Genomic DNA, 22244 nt, shown 5'->3' with positions numbered 1-22244 from the left:
TGACAAAGGCGGGACGCACTGAAAACCCGGCCGAGGCGGATGGGAGGGAGGCTGGGTGTTAGAGCGCGCGTGCGCAGCAGGTCAGTGACTCCGGTTCCGATCCACCGCCAGGGCTTAGTTCAAAGCCGGAGATGCCTGGTCAGGTCCAGCCGCGTGTGGTTGGGTCCCTGAGAGTCTCCGGCTCTAGAGCCAGGCCGGCTTTGCAGGGGCTACAGCTAAAACGTTCCCCCGCGTCCCGCCCCCGGCAGACAAGCGCCGCCCCGGCCACGTTGTGCCTGTCAGACCCCAGCCCCGGGAAGGGCCCCGAGATCCTTTCCCTCGGGAAACCCCCGTCCCCACCCCGCGGGACGGTTTGCAAACACTTCTGCTGGGTCTCCGCTGCCCCTCCCCGGGTTCCCCTAGGCCCCGAACAGTCCCCTCCAACCCCAAGCCCCCCGCTCCGCACGCACCGGGTTGCAGCGGCACCAGCAGGTGATCTCAAAATTCGCGCCTTAGGACGCGCGGCGGAAGCGCCCCCGAGCTGAGCATGCGCAGTACAGCGGCTGACTGCCCTCAATCTGCGCGCAGGCGCAGGCCCGCAGGAGCTGGAACGCTGGGGTTAGCTGGCCCCGTACACGCGGTTCTGCGCGCTGCTGCCCCGGGCTTGGTTCGGCTGCGGCTGGGCAGGGTCCAGCGCCCCACGGAGGCAGCAGCAGCAGCAGCGGGTGGAAAGACGGAGCTTCCAGACCCGCCCTACAGCAAGGCCGGCCAGAGCAGCAGAGGGCCAGGCCCTGCTTCCCGCTGCCCCTATTGGCTCGTTGCAGAGGAGGGGAGGAGGGTCTGTAGGAGGGTCCCTGCATACGTGTGTGTGGAGAGGGAGGGGGGTGGGAGGAGGACACAGCAATATTTTCCGCGCTGCCTCTGTTGCCGGGACACGGTCCGCGCTCACAGGGACACGGGGCGGGGGGTGAAATCGGGGCCTGTCCCGGGGCCAGAGCCCTGGCGGAGCGTGAGCCCGGCCCGGAGCAGGCGGGTGTGGCTGGGGACAGGGAGGGACGCTGAAGCTGCCCCTGGGAGTGCCCAGTCCGGAGGGGCCAAGGCCGCAGCGAGTCCCAGGGAAAGTCTCCGGCAAGAAGCCACGTGCCCCTCTGCCCGGAGTGCGTCCCGGCACGGTGGTCACTAGAGGGACCCCCGGAGCAGCTCCTGCAAACCGGGACGTGTGGCCCTCGTGGTGTTGCTGCCCCCGCGATCCCTCCCGCAGCGATGGATGGGGTTAGGAAATCTGGGAGGTGTGGGGGCGCAGGAGGACCGGAGTTGAGCTCTGGGAGGGAATGTGGGTGTGGGAGGTGCCAGGGGTGTAGACTGTGTGACGGGGTGGGAGAGCAAGCTTAGGGTGGGGGTGGAGGAGGAGGGGTACGGAACTTTCCTGGTTCACCCTTCCTCTGGCTGCAGTCCCTGTCTGGGCAAGAGGGGAGATGGGGGAGTTTTTAAAGGGGGTTGGGTCCATTTCACACCCTCCTTGCAGACAGACACTCTGGGCTCTGCTGTTCAGTCTGGGCTCTGCCCACCATCCCAGAATTATCCCTCCACCCCTTCCAGTGCCCCACAGCCCCTCCCCTATATCTCTGCTCCCTCCTCACTGCCCCCTGGCTCCCACAGAGCACTTCAGCTGCCTGCCTGGCCAGCCTGAAGCCTCCTGAGCAAAACCCCTCTGACCCCCCAGCAATATCCGTGCCCCAGACGGCCCCAGGCCTGCCCACAGGTGAGGGGTTTTAGAACCCAATCTCACCTACCCCGAACAAGTTCTGTCCGGTTCCAAGAAACCAGGCACAGATCCCAGGTCAATATACACTCTGAATCTTAACCACAAATCATGCTGAGCCAATCCTTTAGAATCTAACATCTAAAGTTTTATTACTAAGAGAAAGGAAAGCATGACAATAAGGTTGTTAAAGTATCATACATTACATGCATCGAATCTCTTCTTGTCTGCAGCAGGTCACCTGGCCTGTGGCCTATCCCTGTGTTCCCTTCTGGTAGCCCTTAGATATCAGTCACCATTCTTTAGGTGTGTCCTTGGCCTAGAGAGGGCTATTGTTCCATGGAGACTTGCTCATTAGCATATCCATAGGCTGAGCATTCTTAGTCTACTGCTCAATCACATACAGAGAAGCTTCCAGTATTAACATAGAGTACATATTCCTAACTTCACACACAGACATTATACAGATATATGAAAAGCATATACAGAATCAGTAGAAGGCAAGCTTTTGTTTGACACCTTACATGCCCCCCTTGTACCACTTTTGGGGGGGCAAACAACCCCCCCCCATGGGTGCATGGGGTGCAGCAGTAATCTGGCTGCTTCCCTAAAATCCAGTAGTATGACAGGGACCTGGAGTGCAGGGGGCAGCAGTGAGGTATAGGGAAATGGGCAAGGCCATGTCTAGCTTGTTTGGGGGGGGCACACAGGAGTCACAGAATCTCCCAGGCTTCCCACCCCACCTCAGCTCATTCAGCTCATTGGTTGGAAGGCAGCAGTGACCTCACAGAGGGGCCATGATCCCAGCCAGGTGAGACAGGCTGCAGCCATCTCAGAGAAGGGCACTCATGGCTTGTCTGTCTGTCTGGAATCTCCTTTGTGAGGTTTCCCCTCGAGGGCAGAACAGACTGAGGGTTGCATCTGGGAGTGTCTCTGGAGATTTTCCTTTTCCCCAGGCTGCAGTGGGAGATGGCTGAGGCAGGCAGGGTTACAGGAGGGGCTGGCACTGAACTGAAGAGCGTTCTGGGGGATGCAAGAGAGGGCTGCAAACACCCAACAAGAACAGGATTTGAACCTATGCGTACAGAGCACAATTGAGTAGTAGTCCATCACCTTAACCACTCAGCCACCTCATCTGAGCTGGTTAAGGTTCTTTCATACTACCCAAACTCAGTACGGCTGGGAACCTTTGTGCCACTTGGCTGGCCAGGGACCCCCAGGGAGAGAAAGTTTTGGCTTTTCATAATATTCCCTGGGCTATTGTACAAAGCTCAGTGCTGGTAACAAACCCAAACACCCCCTGGGCACCCAGAGATGGGCTGGCTAGTCACAGCCTGGTTCAGAGCGCTCTCTGCAGTGGGGAGATGCCCGTGGAGCAGGCACAGGGCAGTGGCACACAACTCTGTTCACCCTGCTATGTCGCATGTGGTTCCTGCTGTCCTGTGCTGTTCTGTGGTAACTCTGTGTGTGTGCCTCAGTTTCCCTAGGCATGTCACTGCTATCTGGATTGGGATGGGAATTCTGGGTGTGACTCACTGAGGCCTGTTCTGTACTAGGCTGGGCTGGTCGGCTGAAGGGACATAAAATGCCGACCTGCCAGGGAAGCCGAATCCAGCTGCACATTGTGCGTCTCTGGTCCCTGGGCTAAGTCTGTTCTATGCTGTCCCCCTGTGATGTAACAAACCTTCTGTTCTACCTGCCAGCTAAGAGTCACATCTGGCTGTGGAGGGAGGTGCAGGGACTGCTGACTCTCCACCCCTCAGTGACACCTGGTGACTTACTGGTGTTTCTCAATTGATGCTTAAATCTACATTAATGGCACCTCAGCCTGGGAGCCTCTGCCTGAGCCTCTTCCTGCTCTTCAGCATCGTTCTTGATCCAAGGCTCATGCCAGGGCAGGAACCCTCATCAGCCCCATTTTGCCGATGGGGGAAGGGAGGCCCACAAGAGGTGGCACGACATGCCTGGAGTCGGCCAGGAGAAGTTCTATGGAGGGGGGGACAGATGCTTTTTCTTAGTGGGAGGGAGGGTGGGTGGGTGTGTTCCTGTTCCCCCCAGTGTTCCCTTTCAGATTGGCTTGTGGAGGGCTGCTGCCTCCCTCCATTTCCTTCTTGCACCTTCCCTGCCCTGGGTGCTGAGGGGCTGCTGGGCCTGGGTCAAGAGGGTGACGTGCCCAGCTGGGTTGGGCTGGGGTGATGGGGGTGAGACTGGTGGCCACATTGCCTGGTGCCTCCTGAACGGCAGCCCCTGACAGAGCCAGGCACTCCTTGGTGTGGGCTGCAGCTGGGCAGAGAAAGCACTCGTGGGGTCGGAGGTCACAGTGCAGGGGTGCAGCTGGGCTCTAAACAGTGGCTCAGGAGGCAGCTCCTGCTGAAGAGTGGGGGAGCCATTAGAGCCTGTTTGCAGATGTTGTCACAAGCAGAGCCCTTTGGGAGTGGGAGCTGGTCCTAAATCTCGAGTGGGGTCCAGCTGCAGCATCAGGGTGGGTGCAGGCAGGAGGGACATGGTGTAGGATCAGGGCCGGCCCAAGCCCTTTTGGCCCCCTCAGGGCTGGCCTGAGCCCAATGTGCGGGCCCGCCTGTGAGGCATGGGCCCACGCCCCCGGGTGTGCGGGCCTGCCCCGGGGCACTCGGTGCATGCACGCACTGGCCACAGCTGCTGGCATACAGCCCTGGGTCTACCCCCGGAGTGTTCAACACATGCGCAGGCAGGTCACAGCCACTGGTGTGCAGCCCGGGGCCTACCCCCAGGGTGCACGGCACATGTGCTACCCAGCCTGGGTTGGTCAACGCTGCTGGCACGCGTGCCGGGCCGTGCAGAGCTCCGCAGCCATGGAGGGAAGGGCGCTGCTGGCCAGCTTTGCGGGGATGCGGGTGCGCCAGCACTGTGGGTGCTGGGCACGTGGCTTCTGATGGCAGCTGTAAGGGACACCGCGCGCCCCTTACAGCTGCCATCAGGCGCCCCCTATCGGTTGGCTCCCTGGGCAGCTGCCTGGTTCGCTCATGCCTCCGTCTGACCCTGTGTAGGCTGGTCATGTAGGGTTGTGAGGCCGGTCATGTAGGGTTGTGAGGCCGTGACCACCCTGAGGTGAGAGTGTTTGGGAGCTTAAGGGCAGGCAGTGGGTGTGCTTGGGGCTCTCATTCTTACCTGGCAAGGGAAATACCATGATCATGTAGGTGGTTTTCCTAGGCTGAGGATCATCCATTGCACTTCAGGTGTGCTGAATCCTGTGATTTCCCCCAAAAGGGGGAGACTTGACTGCATAATTTATGGTAGTGGGGGGACTGCATTTGTGCTTTCCCCTGGTATTTGCTGTGAAAGAAAGAAACAGCTGTTCTCTGTCTAGGTTTTTGTTACTGCTGTTTTACAGTATTTATTTTTTCTTTCTGTCAATTTATGTAGGCAGGAGCTCTCTGCTCCTACTTGTCTGGAAACTGTGAGTCTGCGTCTACACTGTTGGCTTCTTGCGCGAGAACTCTTTTGCGAAACAATCCTTGTGCAAAAACTCTTCCACAAGAGAGCGTCCACACTGCCATGTCCTTTTGCACAAGACCATCCATGGCAGTGTGGACACTCTCTTGCACGAGAAAGCTCCGATGGCCATTTTAATCATAGGGGCTTCTTGTGCAAGAAATTCATGTTGCCCATCTACACTGCCCTCTTGTGGAAGAGCTCTTGTGCAAGAGGGCTTATTCCTCATAGGGAAAGGAATAACTCTTCCCGAAGAAGCCCTGTTTTACAACACTATGCTGTAAATTTACTTGTGCAAGAACGCTCGCGCAGTGTAGACAGCAGGCAAATTTTTGTGCAAGAACAGCTGTTCTTGTGCAAGAAGCTGCCAGTGTAGACATAGCCCAAGAGGCTGTCTCCCCTGACTATGTCCAAACTGGTGGGTTCCTGCGCAAGCAATATGCAGTTGAGGCTAAGCATGGACTATTACTGTGCCTCAAATATGTACCTGATGAGCTGTCATTTTCACGGCATGGGGGTTTGCACAAGAAGGAGCTGTCTACACTGCCCCTTCATGTTCAAGAAAACCCTTCGGCTATGTGTACACTGGCGGGTTATTGCTCAAGAAAGGCCGTTCTTTTGGAAAGTGTCCACACTTCCCACCTGCTCTTGCGCAAGAAGATTTACAGTACGGTGTGGTAAGAGAGGGCTTCTTGCACAAGAGTACGCTCTTTTTTAACAGGTGTAAGCCCTCTTGCACAGGGGCTCTTACACAAGAGGGCAGTGTGGCCACTCAGCTGGGATTTCTTGCGCACGAAAGCCCTATGGCTAAAATGGCCATCAGAGCTTTCTTGCACAAGACAGCGTCCACACTGTGGCAGTGTGGACATGTTCTTGTGCAAGACTTCTTGCACAAGAACCCACCAGTGTAGACATATCCTTCTTGTGCAGAGCTGTTCTGCTGCTTATTTTCAAGAGGCATTTTCTTGTGCATGAAGGAGCAGTGTGGTATTCCTCACTTAGCCTCATTTGCATATTGCATGCTCAAGAACCCGTCAGTGTAGACATAGCCTCTGTGCTTTCTGTCCAAGCGTAAACATTTTTCTGCAAAGCAGGGAGATTCTAGCACCTTCTTAGGCAAGTGAGTCTGAATCCTGCACCACGACCTCAGTGGGATCTGCTGGTGAGATGTTGGTTTGCTGCAAATCCTTGGTAATGCTAGTGTTTGGCTTCCTTAGCTGCATCTACACTGTGCATTGTTGCGCAATAAGATATGCAAATGATGTGTGGGGATGAATATTGCCACGTCTCATTTGCATACCTCCTGAGCCATCATTTTTGCAGCACAGACTTTTGCAGAAGAAAGCTGCTACACTGCTCCTTCTTGCACAAAAAAATCCTCTTGTGCAGAGCCCTTCTGCCACTTATTTTCAGGAACCTTTGTGCTACTTGGCAGGGAAATCCAGTTCTGACAAGTCTCTGAGTGGCCAGTGCCAGAGGAGATCCAACATGGATCCCTAGGTCACAAGTCACAGGAACTATTTAGTGGCCCCAGTTACTGACCTAAACACCATCATAACATGATGGCTACATCTACACTGCAGCCTTCTTGTGTAAGACCTGTTTTGTGCAAGAGTTCTTGTGCAAAAGGTCTTCCACAAGAGCACGTCCACCCTGCCATGTGCTTTTGCGCAAGCGATGTGCTTTTGTGCAAGAGCGTCCATGGCAGTGTGGACACTTTCTTGCGCAAGAAAACTCTGATGGACATTTTAGCCATACGGTTTTCTTGCAGAAGAAATTCATGTTGCCTGTCTACACTGCCCTCTGGTGGAAGAGCTCTTGTGCAAGAGGGCTTGTTCCTTGTGGGGAGAGGAATAACTCTTCTGGAAAAAAGCCCTGTTTTACAATACTGTACTGTAAATTTACTTGTGCAAGAATGCTCGTGCAGTGTAGATGCTCTGCACTTTTGTGTGCAAGAACAATTGTTCTTGCGCAAAAAGCCTGCAGTTTAGATGTAGCCTAAGGGTTTATATTCATTTAAAGAGTTCACATGCAATGGAAATCCAAGAAAGGTGACTGTCTTCATTAAATAGACACTCCCACAGGGGGCACTAAGATTTGAACCAAGGACCACTTGATCTGTAGTCAAACACTCTACCACATGGCAAGCACCTCTCTGCAGCCAGTATTGAGAAGTGGGTAGGGAATAAGAGGGTTTTGTATAACACATTTTAGGTGAGATGGACCCTCACAGAACCCAGATTGTGATGGACCCTACAAAGGAATTTGTCCTCAAAGCAGCAGAGCTGAGGCAGGACAGAGGTTATGTCCACACAGAAAAGTTATTTTGGAAAAATTGCTGTTACTCCAAAATAACAATGTGAGAGTCTACATAGCAATACCGTTATTTTGAAATAACTGTGAAATAACGGACGGCTAATACCGACTTCTGTAAAACTCGTAGGAAGATTATCGCCTATTCTGAAATAGCTATTTTAAAATGAGGCGTGTGTGTAGATGCTCCACTTTTGCTATTTCAAAATAGCCCCTCCCCAGGGACATTCTAAGTTATTCCCCCTGGGGCTCTAAATCAAGGTAGCTCGTCTACATTAGGGAAGCCTCCTCGGACTCATTTTGCGGTTTCCCTGCAGTGTAGACATGCTATTTTGAAATAAGCTAAGCTAAGCTTATTCCAAATTAAATGTGCGGTGTCGATGTAGCCAGAGAGTCCTGAGAGATGAAGCAGCTGGAGGGAAGCCAGGAGAGCAGAGGCCAGTCTGAAAGCTGAGTGTCCCTGGTGTTTACCCAGCCCCCATATGTAGGTCCCATGGTGTAAGAGGCTGCACTGGGGTCTCTGAATCCTGCAGGCTGAGTTCAAATCTCAGTGGGACTTGCTTGGGTGGTCCTCATGCTCCATACTTTTTGGCTTCCTTGTCCTGAGGTTCACCAACGGCAGTTTTGCTTGTCTGAGGCCCAATAGAGCTTCATCACCAGATGGAACAGACTTGTGGTTGGGTGCCTGATGCCATCACAGCTGCAAGGCAGATGCCCATCCCACCCCTGAGCTCAGCCCATGCTGGAGGCAGCCAGAGAGTGTGAGCAGAACAGAGGAGGGGAGGGAGGATTTGTATATTTTGGGAAGGGTCCTGAGTCCCGGGTCCTAGCCACACGCCTTGGAACAAAGACCAATGGCCCCTGCACAAAGTGCATTGTTAGGGCAGCAGGAAAGGGACTGGCCCCTCACCACCAGCGAGCAGGTGGGAGAAGATGGGAGTGAATCTTGCTTCCTCTCACTTGCAAAGGGAGCACTAACCCACTTGCAACCCATCTCTAGTGCTCTGGATTCAACCAGCCCCAGCAGCTTTGTGCCTCACTAGGGTGGGTTTTTACGGAGACCAGGGAGGAAGAGGGAGGGGTCTCTGGATGCGCAGAGCCCCCTGGCTCTGCCTGTGAAAAGAAGGAACAAGGGCACAGCAAAAACTTAAATTCCACTTTGTGCTTCTTGACTTTTTCAATCTAAGGACTTCGACAAAACATTGTGAATATCTGCTCCAGTGGTGCAATGGGTCAGTGCACAGTACTTATAAGACAGTACTCATAGGAGACATGCTGAGGTTGTGAGTTCAAACCTCACCTGGTGCAGTGGTTTTTAGTCCCTGCTGGGTTGTCCCCTTGCAGAGGTTCCCAAACGTTTCAGCATCACTCCCCCCCTTTTTGATTTTTGAAAAACCTTCATGCCCCCCCCCCCTCCAAAATAGCAGGAAAACTTGTTGAGCAAAAAACCCCAAACAAACGAACTTGATGAAGGAGGCTGGGTCACCACATGCCCCCCCCCCCCTGGAATTTCTACACAAACCCTCCCCAGGGGGACACGAAACCCGATTTGGGAACCCATGCCTTGCAGTGAATGCTGGGAGAGCTGGGATTCCACCCCAGAGGATGGGATCAGTAAAAATTCCCCCTTCACATATTATGGCCTCATCAGAGTGATTACTGAGTGGCCAGGATCTTCTCCACCCCTGTCAGCAGCCGCAGCCCCTTTCAGCCACGGTTCAGCCCAGGAAAAGAAGTGGGAGATGGGACAAAGTAGCCTGTCTCGCTACTTTGTCCCATTTCCCACTTCTCTTCATGATCTTCTCCAGTGGCTGAAAGGGACAGTGGCTGCTGACGGGGGCAGGGGAAAGAAAATGGGCAACGAAAACCCTGGCAGAAAGAGGGTCAAGGGTCCGATCCTCTCTGTGCTACTTGGCCTCCGCTCCTGGCTACCCAGCATTCACTCTGAAGAGGCCATAATATGTGAAGGGGGAATTTTTACTGATCCCTTCTCCTTTGAGCTAGGATCCCAGCGTTCACTGGAAGAGGACAGCCTAGTAGGGACTGAAGACCAGTGTTCCCAGTGAGATTTTAACTCACAACCTCAGCATATCTCTTACAAGTAATGCCTTAGAAGTACAGTATGCTGACCCATCGCACCACCAGAATAGTGCTTGAAACAGTTTCTTCAAAGTCCTTAGATTGAAAAAATCAAGAAGCAAAAGTGGAATTGAACAAGTGGGGCAAGAAGATCAATTCTGAAGGATTTGCACAAACCAACACCTCACCAGAAGGTCTCACTGAGGTTTGAACTCCGCTTACAGGAGTCAAAGTGCTGCTGTGTGCCTGAGGCTCTCAGCTACTTGATATTCTACTCTCCTTGCTTGTTCCAATTAACTGCTTCACCTCTCCAGACCTTGCTCCATCTGCATGTGGCCTCATGGGAACGATCTGGCTCCCTCTCCAGCAGAGGAAGGAGAAACATTTTCATGTGTTACCCTGTATCCCCCTGCTCTGAGCTCCATGGGACAGGGAGAAGCTCCAGGAGATGGTTCCCCTGGGATCATGTCTCACATTGATCCAAAGGTTGTGGGGACCCAGACCACCCTGCAGCCAGAATGCCAGTTCCTAGAAGCTCCCCTATAGAAAGGATTCGACTGAGGGGCCAGGAAGAAGCCGGGGAGAGATGAGTGCCAGAGGTTTTGGGTGGGAGAGTACCACTTCTTGGCTCTTGGGCTAAATTGAAGAGCATCAAACAGGGAAGTGGCTACTGGACACTCTGCATGGCCATTCCTCCCCAGCTGGACATGATTCTTGTTCTTCTGCATGGCACAGCCCATGGAGACCAGGGACTTGCCAATGGGCATCCAGATCACACCCTTGTTGAATTGATGGGAATAGAAACCAGACACACAGGTTAGAACTGCTTTTAGCTGAGGGACAGGTTTGTCTGGTTTATGTGCATTGGCACATGAAATCATTATGGGTCTGTACTCATTTTAAGAATCCCTGTACAACAGAAATCGAAAATGTGACACCTTGGAGATACAATTGTTCCATTTAAGATGATCAGCTTTTTAAGGGGGTACTTGGAGTTGAAGCAAGGACCACTTGAGCTGCAGCAAAGCACTCTACCACTGAGCTACACCCCCTCATAGCAATCATGCCTTTGCATCCAGTGTTGGGAAATTAGCACCTAGCTGCACTTTCTGCAGGAGCAGATGGTGCTTCACACACATGGCGGCCCTCCCTGAGGTTGAACATGTATGGTGCTCCCCCCAGGCTGTAACCAGCATAATGTCTCACAATAGTGCACCATCTCCTGTGCTCCTGCCTCTCCTGCCCTGTGTGGGTATGTCTACACTTGCACTCTCTTTAGAGAAAGGGATGCAAATGCAGACATCCAAAATTGCAAATGAAGCTGGGATTTAAATATCCCACATTTAATTTACATATTCACCAATGGGCACTATTTCAAAATACTTTATTTAGAAATAAAAAATGCTATTTAGATCTGGTTATTTCAGGAGAAAACCCTTCTTTCAAAATACCCCTTAAACCTCATTTTATGTTTCTCGGCTCTTGGTCTAAGTTCAAGAGCAGCCAAGGGAGAGAAAGGGAAGTGGCTGCAAAATGCTCTGCAGGGCCTGGGGATCCGAACCAAGAGCTGTCCTCATCTTTTTTTGCCATAAAGCATTGCTTCTTGGCCATTTGGCTAAGATCAAGCGCTTCCTGCCGCTCAGAGAGGATGAAAAGTGGTGAAAGGTAGCCTTCAGCTGCCATACCTATTTGTTCCCATTTTTCGGAGTTAAAGTAAAAGCTCCCTAGCAAGTGTTGCTGCTCCCTCCCCACATTGCAGTAACAGGTCTTGAACTCAGCTCTACCACTCTGGAAATAGAGCTATGCTCACCGCTGTACTACCAAGGCCTGGGCCTGTAGTTTGTGGAAAAATTAGGGAGGTGGGGAAGTGGCTGCTGGCTGCTCTGAATCACCTGGGGATCCAGCCCAAAAGCTGTCCTCGTGTTTTTTGCCGTAAAGCGTTGCTTCTCAGCTGTTTGGCTAAGATGGAGCACTTCCTGCCTCTCAGAGAGCCATGTCACAGGCACAAGACCCCTCTGGCCCTTCTAGGACACATCCCAGGACCAAGCAAAGGGCAGCAAATGCTGGGCACCGTCCTGGTTTGTGCCACAGATAAAGACCCTCTTGGAGCTATGGTCGAAGGAGGAGTCTCTGGAGGCCCTGCAGTCCAGGTGGAGGAATGCGGATATTTATGGCTGAGTGGCTGATGGCCTTGCTGAGAAATGTCATCTCCAGCACACCACAGACCATGTCAGAGCAAAGGCTAAGGAACTGTGGCAGGGTTATATCAGGGCCCAAGAGCACAGCACCTGCTCCAGGCAAGCACCGCATTACTCTGCATACTATGAGGAACTGGACCAAATCCTGGGAACCGCTGTGTCCAAGGACAGTTGTGGAGTCTGGGACGGAGATACCTGGGTGGCAGCAACTGCAGCTCCAGGATGACAACCCTGATGAGCAGCAGCTCCAGGACAAGGAGGAGGATTCCAGGGCTATGTCTACACTGGCTGGTTATTGCACAAGAAGGGTTGTTCCTCTGCAGAGGGTCCACAGTGCCAGCTTGCTCTTGCTCAAGAAGATTTTCAGTAAAGCGTGGTAAGAGAGGGCATCTTGGCCAAGAGCTATGCTCTTTTTTAACAGGTGTAAGTCCTCTTGCCCAGGAGCTCTTGTGCTAGAGGGCAGTGTGGATGCGCTGCAGGGGTTTTTTACTCAAGAAAGCCCTCTGGCTAAAATGGCCATTGGAGCTTTCTTGCACAAGAGAGCGTCCACACTGCCATGGATGCTCTTGTGCAAAATCACGTGGCACATGGCAGTTTGGATGTGTTCTTGTGCAAGAGTTCTTGCACAAGAACCCTTGCCAAGATATTCTTGCGCAAGAAGCCACCAGTGTAGACATAGCCCAGGAGTGTTGTGACTCTCACCTTGGAACCTGTCCCCCAGACTCAAGAGGCCTCCCAAATGTCTTTGGGCACTAGCAAGGGAACATCAGGTGAGGACTGTGACGTTGCAACACACACAGGGCAGAGGAGGCGGGAGCACAAGGGATGGTGCCTTACCTTTATGCATCATGCTGATCACAGTCTGGGGGGGCCCACACATGTCCAATCGCATGCAGGGTACCACCTGCTCCTGCAGACATTGCTGCCAGGGGGTAAGTTCCCAACAGTGGGCGCAAACATACATTCACTATGGGGTGTCGCTTAGTAGTAGTAGAGTGTTTGAGTGCAAATTAAGAGGGTCTTAGTTCAATGCCAAGTGCCTCCTTAAAAAGTTGATTATCCTAAGTGAAACATTTGCATCTCCAAGTGTCTCACATCTTGGATTTCTATTGTACAGGGATTCTTAAAATGTCAGCAAACCCCTTATGTGTTCTTGTGCCAATGCACATAAACCAAGCAAATCCATCCCTCAACTGAAACCAGTTCAAACCTGCTGTGTGTCTGGTTTCTATTCCCATCAATTGAGCAAGGGTGTGATCTGAATGCCCATTGGCAGGTCCTTGCTCTTCATTGGCTGTTCTGTACAGAACAGAGCGAGAACCACGTCCAGCTGGAGATGAATTGCTGTGATCAATCTTCTGGAACTTGATTCAGTGAGTCAAACTAAGACTCACTAAATCAAACCCAGAGGGCACCCCCACCAGCTTCCAGTACTTCTGCTCTTTGCTTCCTTTGGCTTCCCGCTGTTGGGACATTGCCAAAGCTCAACTGAAGGAAGCCGACTCCAGTTACATATAGAGAGATGGTAGGAAAAGCAGACACATTGGCCAGGCATCACTGAGGGCTGCCTCCCTCATCTCCCCGATACCTGGCAGGTGCTGTGACCAGCTTAGCCATGGGCCTTTTCTCCCAGCTGCTCCACATGTAGCCATTGCCCATGCCACGTAAGGGGAGAAGAAAGTCACTCTCCATGGCTGCAGGAGCTTTGCACTCGCAGGATCTCTGGGAGCTGATCCCTACCCACCCCAGGACATTGCAAGGGCATGTGGTGCTGGCTTTCCTGTCCCAGCAATTGCAGTCAGAGCTCTGCCTTGACAGTGCCAGTCACAGCAGCCTCTGCACCTGCTGCAGGCTTGTGGTTTCCTTCTTCCCAATGCTCCTCTCCAGTCAGCCTTTTCCTGAATCAGAAGTTCCATGGTTGGCCAGAGGAGGCCTCTCCTGTATCCTAGAAGGGTATAGAAAAATATGAGCAAAGGCTACAACAGTGCACCAATAGGAGTTCAACCCAGGGTCTCCTTCTTACAAGGGAGGCACTTTAACCAGCTAAGCCATGGTGCCCTCCTCAGACAGTGGTATAAAATTTTTCTATTTTAAGGTTTCAGACAACACCTTTGAGTCCCGATATGAAGCCATTTCTCTCCAGCCTTTCCACCCTGTCACTGTCTGGCTCCCTGGGCACAGAAAGCTACAGCTCAGTGGACAGGGGGCTTTGGCTTCCTTGATCATGGGATGTTGTTGCAGGAAGGGCTTCTCAGCAGGGATGCGGTTCACCTGTTAAGGAAGGGGAAGAGTATTTGGATGCAGACTGGCTAAGCGAACGAGGCGGCATTAAAGTAGGTTTGATGGGGGCAGGTGCCCAAAGCCCACAGGTAAGTGAATCACATGGACACCTGGGAGATGGGGCAGACATGGGAGAGAGCAGGAGCTGTAACAGCAGAGATAAAGGAGGGACGAGGGACCACTGGGAAGCAAAATCTAATCTGTGTCTTGAATGCTGGTATAGACACACAGGAGCGATGGGTAATAAGCAGGAAGAAGTTGGTATCACAGGGACTTGGTGGGATAATACACACGACATGAACATTGGCATAAAAGGGTACAGCTTGCTCAGAAAGGAGTGGGAGGAGGAGTTTCCTTAGATAGGAAACATGTGAACACTTGGCCTGAGGTGGAGAGGGACACAGGAGACAGACTTGTTGGGAGTCTCTCGATGAGGTTAAAGGGGTAAAATCCAAGGGTAATGTCACTCTAAGTGTCTATTAGAGACACCTCCCCAGGCAAAAGAGGTGCATGAGGCTTTTTAAACCATTAACAAAATCATCCAAAGCACAGCTGGTTTCACACACACTCAGCTTCACCTACAGCTGGGAGTCTGTTTGCAGTCAGCCGAAAAGAAACTGGCCGGCAGAACCAAGGCTCCGGATAGTTCTGGGTCCAGATGTGTAAACAGCTGGCAGTCAAGCTTGTTGCCCTTGTTAGGGGTGTGACCAAAACACAGACCTCACTGTGAGCAGGATTTGAGCCTGCACAGATAAACACTTTTGGAGTGTTAATCCAACTACTTAACCACTTGGCCATCATTACTGTGAGAAAACCTTCTCCTGTACTCATATGTGCACAAAAAAATTGTTATTTCCTCCCTGGCCAACTCAGATTGCTACTGGGCAAAGGAATTCTCTCTTAATTCTGTGCCCTCAGGAAGGTACCAACCCAAAGGAAGCCAGGCTCCCACCTGGGGTCTCCAACCCAAACCCTGAGACCCAGGGGTTTAAAATCCAGACAGTCAATGTTTGCTGCACTTCTCCCTCCCCCCAGCAATGCTAAATCTCAAGGCCAGCTCTACAGTCCCAGTGGCTGGGGGAGATGTGCCTGTCAGAGCCTCTGCCCACTGAGCTGTAGCTTTCTGTGCCCAGGGAACCAGACACTTCCAGGGCTGGAGGGAAATGGGGAATGGCTGCACTTTGGGAGTCAAAGGTGTCATCTGGGACCATAGAATAGAACAGTTTTACCAAACTGTATGAGAAGGGCACCATGGCTTAGCTGGCTAAAGCACCTGCCTTGTAAACAGGAGATCCTGGGTTCAGCTCCCAGTGGTGCCTTACTGTGGCCTTTTGTAACATTTTCCTATGTCCTTCTGGGACACAGAAGAGGCCTCCCCTGGCCACCCATGGAACTGGTAGTTCAGGAAAAGGATGATTGGAGAGGCTCGTCAGGGAGAAGGAAACCTGGAGCTGGTGCAGAGGCTGCTTTGACTGGTACTGGCAAGGCAGGGCTCTGACTCCCACTGTAAGTCCCTGGGTACTGGCCACTGAGTCCTGCTCCATGGTTTCCCCAGTGCTCTGGCTGAGAGAGATATGCCTGTAACTCCCTTCTTGGAGCATGGGCCCTGCCCCGCCTGGTGGGAGAAGGGGACAAACACAAGGGCGCTGACACTCCAGCAGTGGGGCACTTGAGCCCTTCAGCTGGATTCAGACCAGGCCGGTTGGAGCTTCTCGTGCTCGCCAAGGGGGATTCTGCACTTGCTGCCTTGGGAGCCAGGGTCACATTGCAGAGCTCCCCCAGGGCCGTCCCATGGCACTGCCAAGCCAGCCCCAGCCGCTCTCCCTGCCCTCAGCAATGTGGCTGCATTTTATCCTTCCCCTTCAGTAACAACCAACCATTCCCTGCCCAGCCCCAGCCCCAGCCCCAGCCCCAGCCCCCGTGGGACCTGCTCCCTTCCCCAGGAGCAGTGAGCACCTGCGTGGCTCTGTACTGAGGCTACGGCTGTGGGAGACAAGCTCCTGGCTTTGGGAGGGACACATGATGTCAAGGTGTTGAGTTTTACCCATGGCTAGTGTGGGATGACCCACACTCTGGGGGCAGCTGGAGGTGCCTCCTGAGAGCTGATTTTTAGAGGGGTGTGATCAAACCTTCCTGTGTTTCTGGCACCTTCCAAGGGCTAAAATCTGGTACCTAAAAGTTGAGGAATATGCATTTGGAAGACGGAATTTTTGTCTTTTTAATATTACTGGTCTGCCACAGTGGCTTAATGGACAAGGCAAGGGACTGTGGGTTGAGGTCCCTTCTGGGAAGACAATTGAGATGTTTCCAGGTAGATGTAGAGTCATGTGCTTTTGCGCAAGAGTGTCCACAGCAGCATGAACGCTCTCTTGTGCTCTGATGGGCTGCGGGACGGTGGCTGTACACTGCTGCTGAAAGGCCCTTGTGAGCTGCTCAGCCTCTGGTCCCCACCCTGGCAGGAACTTCTCCTGCTTGTTTCCACAACTATTCTGGAGAACACCGCAGGCTACCACCACTTAGGGGATGTTTGTCTCACCAAGGTCCAGCCAGGGGAGCAGACAGCGGAACCTCCCTTTAAGGGGCCTGAAGGCTCCTCCACATCAAAACGGGCCCTGCAGAGCCTGCCTGGGAAACCTTCCTTGCTTTAGGCTGCATGTTCTGTCTAGGGCTTCATCAGCCCAGGAAGCATCCACATCTCTGGCTCTGGGGGTGCAGATAGGGGAAAAGTGCTGCGGGGCATCTTCTGGTAGAGCCTGGAGCTACAAAATATCCCAGCATCATGCACCCCCTACCAAACATCCCAGACAGAGAATTGTAGGCCAGAGACATGCCTGTGCAGGAGCCAAAGTAGCTCAGTTGGGAAAGCATTAAACTGATGATCTAAAGGCCCCAGTTCAATCCCAGGCTTTGGTATGTAGCAGGGACCTTTCTGCTAGGCCAGAATTACTTTTGCGTTTGATCATCAGGTCACTGTTTTCAGCTACTGCTTGGCACTGACAAATCATATACATGGGATTAACCCTCCCACCTCTTCTGCAGGGTCCCTGCTTCCTTGGCTTAATGCCCACCCAGTGCTGGCTGTAGAGGTGGGCACAAGGGCTGTAGCTCAGGGTCCAAGGCCTTTCCAGCCTGCAGGAGAAGGATGTTGCCAGAGTCTACTCCCACCAGGCTGGGGCTGCTCAGGGTCTGTGTCTGCTGGTCCCTGCTCCAAACCAGGACTCCTGACTGCTCCTTGCAACCTGCTCAGCCTGTTCTGGACTCCCCTCCCAGAGCAGGCAGCTGAAGGAGAACAGGCCACCTTGCCACAAGCATGTAGTGCCAGCAAGGGGCTTGAACCCAGCACCCTGACATTATTAGCACCAAACACTAATCAGCTGAGCCTGCCAGTCCACACCAGTGCTGTACTGAATTCTCTGTTAATTCTGTGCCCTCTGTGCCCTTAGGAAGGGACCAAACAGAAGGAGGCCAGGCCCCCACCTGAGGACTCCAACCCAAATCCTGAGACCCAAGGGTTACCAATCCAGATGATCAATGTTTGCTCCACTTCTCCCTTCCCTCAACCTTGCCAAACCACAAAGGTAACTCTACAGTCCCAGAGGCTGGGGGAGATGTGCATGTCAGAGCCTCTGTTCACTGAGTTGTAGCTTTCTGTGCCTGGGGAGCCAGACACTGCCAGGGCTGGGGGGAAATGGGAGTCAAAGGTGTTGTCTGGGACCATAGAATAGAACAATTTTATGATTTATTTTTTGAGCCTGGTGCTATGGCTTAGCTGGCTAAAGCACTTGCTTTGTCAACAGGAGATCCTGGATTCAATTCCCCCTGGTGCCTTGTTGCAGCCTTTGCTCACACTTTCCTATATCCTTCTTTGACACAGGAGAGGCCTCCTCTGGCCACCCATGGAACTGCTGATTCAGGAAAAGGCTGATTGGGGAGGAACGTTGGAAAGAAGGAAACCACGAGCCTGGAGCAGGTGCAGAGGCTGCTGTGACTGGCACAGGCAAGGCAGGGCTCTGACTGCAATTGCTGGGAGAGGAGAGCCAGCACCACATGCCCTTGTGATTCCCTGGGGCTGTCAGTGTTCAGAGATCCTGAGGGTGCAATCTCTGCAGCTCCTGCAGCCATGGAGAGTGACTCTTCTCCTCCTTCCCTCGGGATGGGCAATGGAAACACGTGGAGCAGCTGGGAGAAAAGTCCCAGAGAGCCGCCCCATAACTAAGCTGTCCCAGGCACCTGCCAGGTAATTTTGAAAGAAGCATTTTCTTTCCAAATAACCGTGTTTAGACAGTGTTTCTTTTTTCAAAATAATGCTATTTTGAAATAGCGCCATAATGTAATTATGCAAATGAAGCCCAGGAAATTCAAATCCACGCTTCATTTGTAATTTTGCTCATCTGGAGTTGCATTCCTCCCTCGAAGGAGGAGTGCAGTGTCGACATACCCTCTGTGAAAAGAAGTGAAGAGGACACTCCTGTCAGTGAGGAACAGGGCACATGGATCCCACCCTTTCCTGCAAAAAAATGAAACAGCTGAGCACTTTGCAGAGAACAGGCCATAGCCCTGCTGTGTGAGGCTCCATCATGCACAGATTCTGCGCAGGGCCAACCTGCTGGGATGAGGCTCTGGCCATGGACTTTCCTCCCCTCTCTGTTACCTCCTGCACCTGGGGCTGAAAGGGACAGTCTTGCCTAGCTGCCTTCCCCAGTGGGAGCAGAAAATGCTTATGGGGGGCTCACACATTGTCCCCAATGCACTGGCCTGAGGCAATAAATTCTTGCTGCCTCTGGGTGCACCCAAATGCCCCTTTGGGGGGGGGCAGGCTCCCCAGCTCACACCCCTCCTGTCACACTTGGTGCCGTGAGAACAAAGCTTGCAAAGGGGTTTGATTTTCCTCCATCTCCCCTTGCTGCCATGCTAAAAGAAATCCTGAACCCTGTGTCCTGTAACTGGAGAGATGGCCCTGTGCTGCAGTATAAAACAGCATGTAGCCTTGATAGCTCAGTTGGTAGCACACGAGACTTTTAATCTCAGGGTCATGGATTCAAGCCCTATGCTGGCTGATATCCTTCCTTAACTCTCAGTCTACAAGCAATTTACTCTCAGCATTAACCAGGGTTTTAGAAAGAAAATGTCTAGTTCTGGGGTCAAACCAGAGTCACATTATGGCACTGAGATTGCCCAATTCAGTTTCTCTGAGTTACAAGACAAATAATGGTTTGAATCTGGTTCCTGGTCACTTAAAAATCTGGGTTCTCTGGGTCTGGTTCAGGTCTAGTGATTCCAGCCCAGCGAATCAAAGCTGCATCTGCTGAACTGTCCCTGGGGAGTGTAGGGCAGCCCAGAGGGATTCAGGCACGTGGGGAGGAGTCCCTGGTTACAGCACAGGCAGAGGAGGCTGGTGTCTGTCTGCTCAGGGTACAAAGCCCCAGAGTTGGCTGAGTTTCCTGGGTCAGATAATACTGCCTCTGACACCGTGATCTAGGAGCTCAGGTGGGTCTGTAGCAGGAAGACGTTCATTGTGGCCCCTCTGGACCCACTCTGGCTGGGTACATTCCCCTTATGGCAGCCGCAGGCTGTGCTGGCATCAGCTCCAGATGACAGGGAGAGAACTGGGGGACAAAGCTCAGGAGGGGCAGGAAAGTGACTCAGCCAAACCAGCCTCTTCCAGCCTCAGTTTGTGCCTGAGGGGAGGGAAGCCCCTGTGTGTCTGCAGGTCTCAGAGCTGCTGCCCTCAGTAACACAGTGTGAAAGTAGAAAGAATTATACTGTAAGATAAAGATGAATTATGATGTAATAATTGAATAAATTGAAGGAATACTGTTTGTCTCTGAAAAGGAAGAAGAAAAGTATGTTAATGTTGTTTGTAGGTATGCAGATCAGAGTGCTAGCCAGGTGTGCCTGAGTTAATAGGAAAAGGAACATTTAGGCTGTGTCTGCACTGGCACGCTTTTCTGTAAAAGGGATGCATGAGACACTTCGGAATTGCAAATTCCACGGGGGATTTAAATATCCCCCGCGGCATTTGCATGAACATGGATGCTGCTTTTTTCCGGCTCGGGGTTTTGCCGGAAAAAAGTGCCAGTCTAGACGGGATCTTGCGGAAAATAAGCCCTTTTCCAGAAGATCCCTTATTCCTACTTGAAAGATCCTTATTCCTACTTTTCTGAACAGGCCCATTGGGTGGGGAGTGAACATTCTCCCATTTCTAAAAGAGTAAACACCACATGGACAGGGCAGGAAAAACTGACCAGAGTCTCCATTGGTCCATCAATGGCTACTAGCCAGGATGGGCAGGGAGGGTGTCCTGAGCCTCTGTTTGCCAGAAGCTGGGAATGGGTGACAGGGGGTGGATCACTTGGGGATTCCCTGTTTTGTTCATTCTCTCGGGGGCACCTGCATTAGCCACTGTGGGCAGACAGGACACTGGGGCTACGTCTACACTGGCAGCTTCTTGTGGAAGCACAGCCATTCTTCCGCAAAAACTTGCCGGCTGTCTACACTGCATGAGCATTCTTCCAGAAGTGAGTTTACAGTATAGCATTGTAAAACAGGGCTTCTTCCGGAAGAGTTATTCCTCTCCCCACGGGCTGTGTATAGACTGGCAAGATCTAGACTGGCAAAATCATCTGATTTTGCGGAAAAACTTGCCATCTGTCTACACTGGCCGTTTGTATTTCCAGAAAAGCACTGACGATCTCATGTGAGACCGTCAGTGATTTTCCAGAAAAACTATGCTGCTCCCATTTGGGCAAAAGTCTTTTTCCTTAGTGTTTCCTTAGTAGTGTTTTCCGCAAAAAAGCCCCGATTGCGAAAATGGCGATCGGGGCTTTTTTGCGGAAAACTGTGTCTAGATTGGCCACAGACGCTTTTCCGCAAAAAGTGCTTTTGCGGAAAAGCTTCCTGCCAATCTAGATGTGCTTTTCTGAAAATGCTTTTAACGGAAAACTTTTCCATTAAAAGCATTTTCGGAAATTCATGCCAGTCTAGACGTAGCCACCAGGAATAAGCCCTCTTGCGCAAGAGGGCAGTGTAAACAGGCAACATGAATTTCTTGCACAAGAAACCCCTATGGCTAAAATGGCCCGCAGAGCTTTCTTGCACAAGAGAGCGTACACACTGCCATAGATGCTCTTGCTCAAAAGTACATGCCAGTGTAGATGCGCTCTTGTGGAAGATTTTTTGCACAAGAACTCTTCCACAAACACAAGAAGCACAAGAAGCTGCCAGTGTAGACATAGCCCATGGCTGTGTCTAGACTGGCAAGTTTTTCCACAAAATCATCTGCTTTTGCGGAAAGACTTGCCAGCTGTCTACACTGGCCACTTGAATTTCCGCAAAAACACTGACGATCTCACGTAAGATTGTCAGTGCTTTTGCGGAAATACTATGCTGCTCCCGTTCAGGCAAAAGTCTTTTTCCGAAAAACTTTTGCGCAAAAGGGCCAGTGTAGACTGCAGAGATTTGTTTTCCGCAAAAAAGGCCCGATTGCGAAAATGGCAATTGGGGCTCTTTTGCGCAAAAGTGCATTTAGATTGGCCACGGATGCTTTTCCGCAAAAAGGGCATTGGCAGAAAAGCATCCGTGCCAATCGAGACGCTCTTTTCCGAAAATGCTTTTAACAGAAAACTTTTCCATTAAAAGCATTTCTAGAAAATCATGCCAGTGTAGACGTAGCCCATGTGTCTGTCTCTCACAATAAGTAACAGGGAAAAGCACAAATACAGTCCTCCACTACTACAAATGGTGGAATCAAATTTTCCACCTTTGGGGAAATTACAGAAATCAACACAACCATAGTGCAATAGATGAGCTTCACCCTCGAAAAGCCACCTTTATGACCATGCTATTTCCCCTGAGAGGTATGTATGAGAAGCCCAGGCACAACCACTGCCCCCCAAGCACCTAAACACTCTCACCTCAGGGTGGGCACAACCTCACCACCCCAAGTGGCCATGCCTGCACCACATCCCTCCTGCTCACTCTCCTCCCCCCCTCGGACACCTCCTGATGCCCCAGGCCAGCCCCAATCACCAAATTCAGGCCCAGCTAACCAGCCTGCTCCTGCTCCCACAGGGCTCTGCTCGTGACAATATCTGCATACGGCAGTGGTCCCCAGCCTTTTGGGGCTGCCGGGCATCTAAGGGTGGGGCCGCTCACACACTGGG

The 22244-nt window shown here is 52.2% G+C and overlaps 1 long non-coding RNA gene and 3 other non-coding genes across 4 annotated transcripts; 3 read left to right on the top strand and 1 right to left on the bottom strand.

Annotated features, from left to right (window-relative positions):
- The first annotated feature begins 1 nt into the window (after position 1).
- Positions 2–18903, top strand: LOC112546266 (uncharacterized). The gene is made up of 3 exons (XR_003089916.2): positions 2–80; positions 17526–17660; positions 17957–18903. It is a non-coding gene; the product is annotated as an uncharacterized LOC112546266 (long non-coding RNA).
- On the top strand, positions 4881–5046 carry LOC142821692 (U1 spliceosomal RNA). The gene has a single exon (XR_012898381.1). It is a non-coding gene; the product is annotated as a U1 spliceosomal RNA (small nuclear RNA).
- Positions 15328–15401, top strand: TRNAT-UGU (transfer RNA threonine (anticodon UGU)). The gene has a single exon. It is a non-coding gene; the product is annotated as a tRNA-Thr (tRNA).
- Positions 18904–21782: 2879 nt separating the features above from the next.
- On the bottom strand, positions 21783–21946 carry LOC112546268 (U1 spliceosomal RNA). The gene has a single exon (XR_003089918.1). It is a non-coding gene; the product is annotated as a U1 spliceosomal RNA (small nuclear RNA).
- Between the last annotated feature and the right edge of the window lie 298 nt (positions 21947–22244).

Source organism: Pelodiscus sinensis, chromosome 31 (genome assembly GCF_049634645.1).
Source record: "Pelodiscus sinensis isolate JC-2024 chromosome 31, ASM4963464v1, whole genome shotgun sequence".
NCBI classification, from domain to species: domain Eukaryota; kingdom Metazoa; phylum Chordata; order Testudines; family Trionychidae; genus Pelodiscus; species Pelodiscus sinensis.
This window is presented reverse-complemented; position numbering and strand designations above follow the sequence as displayed.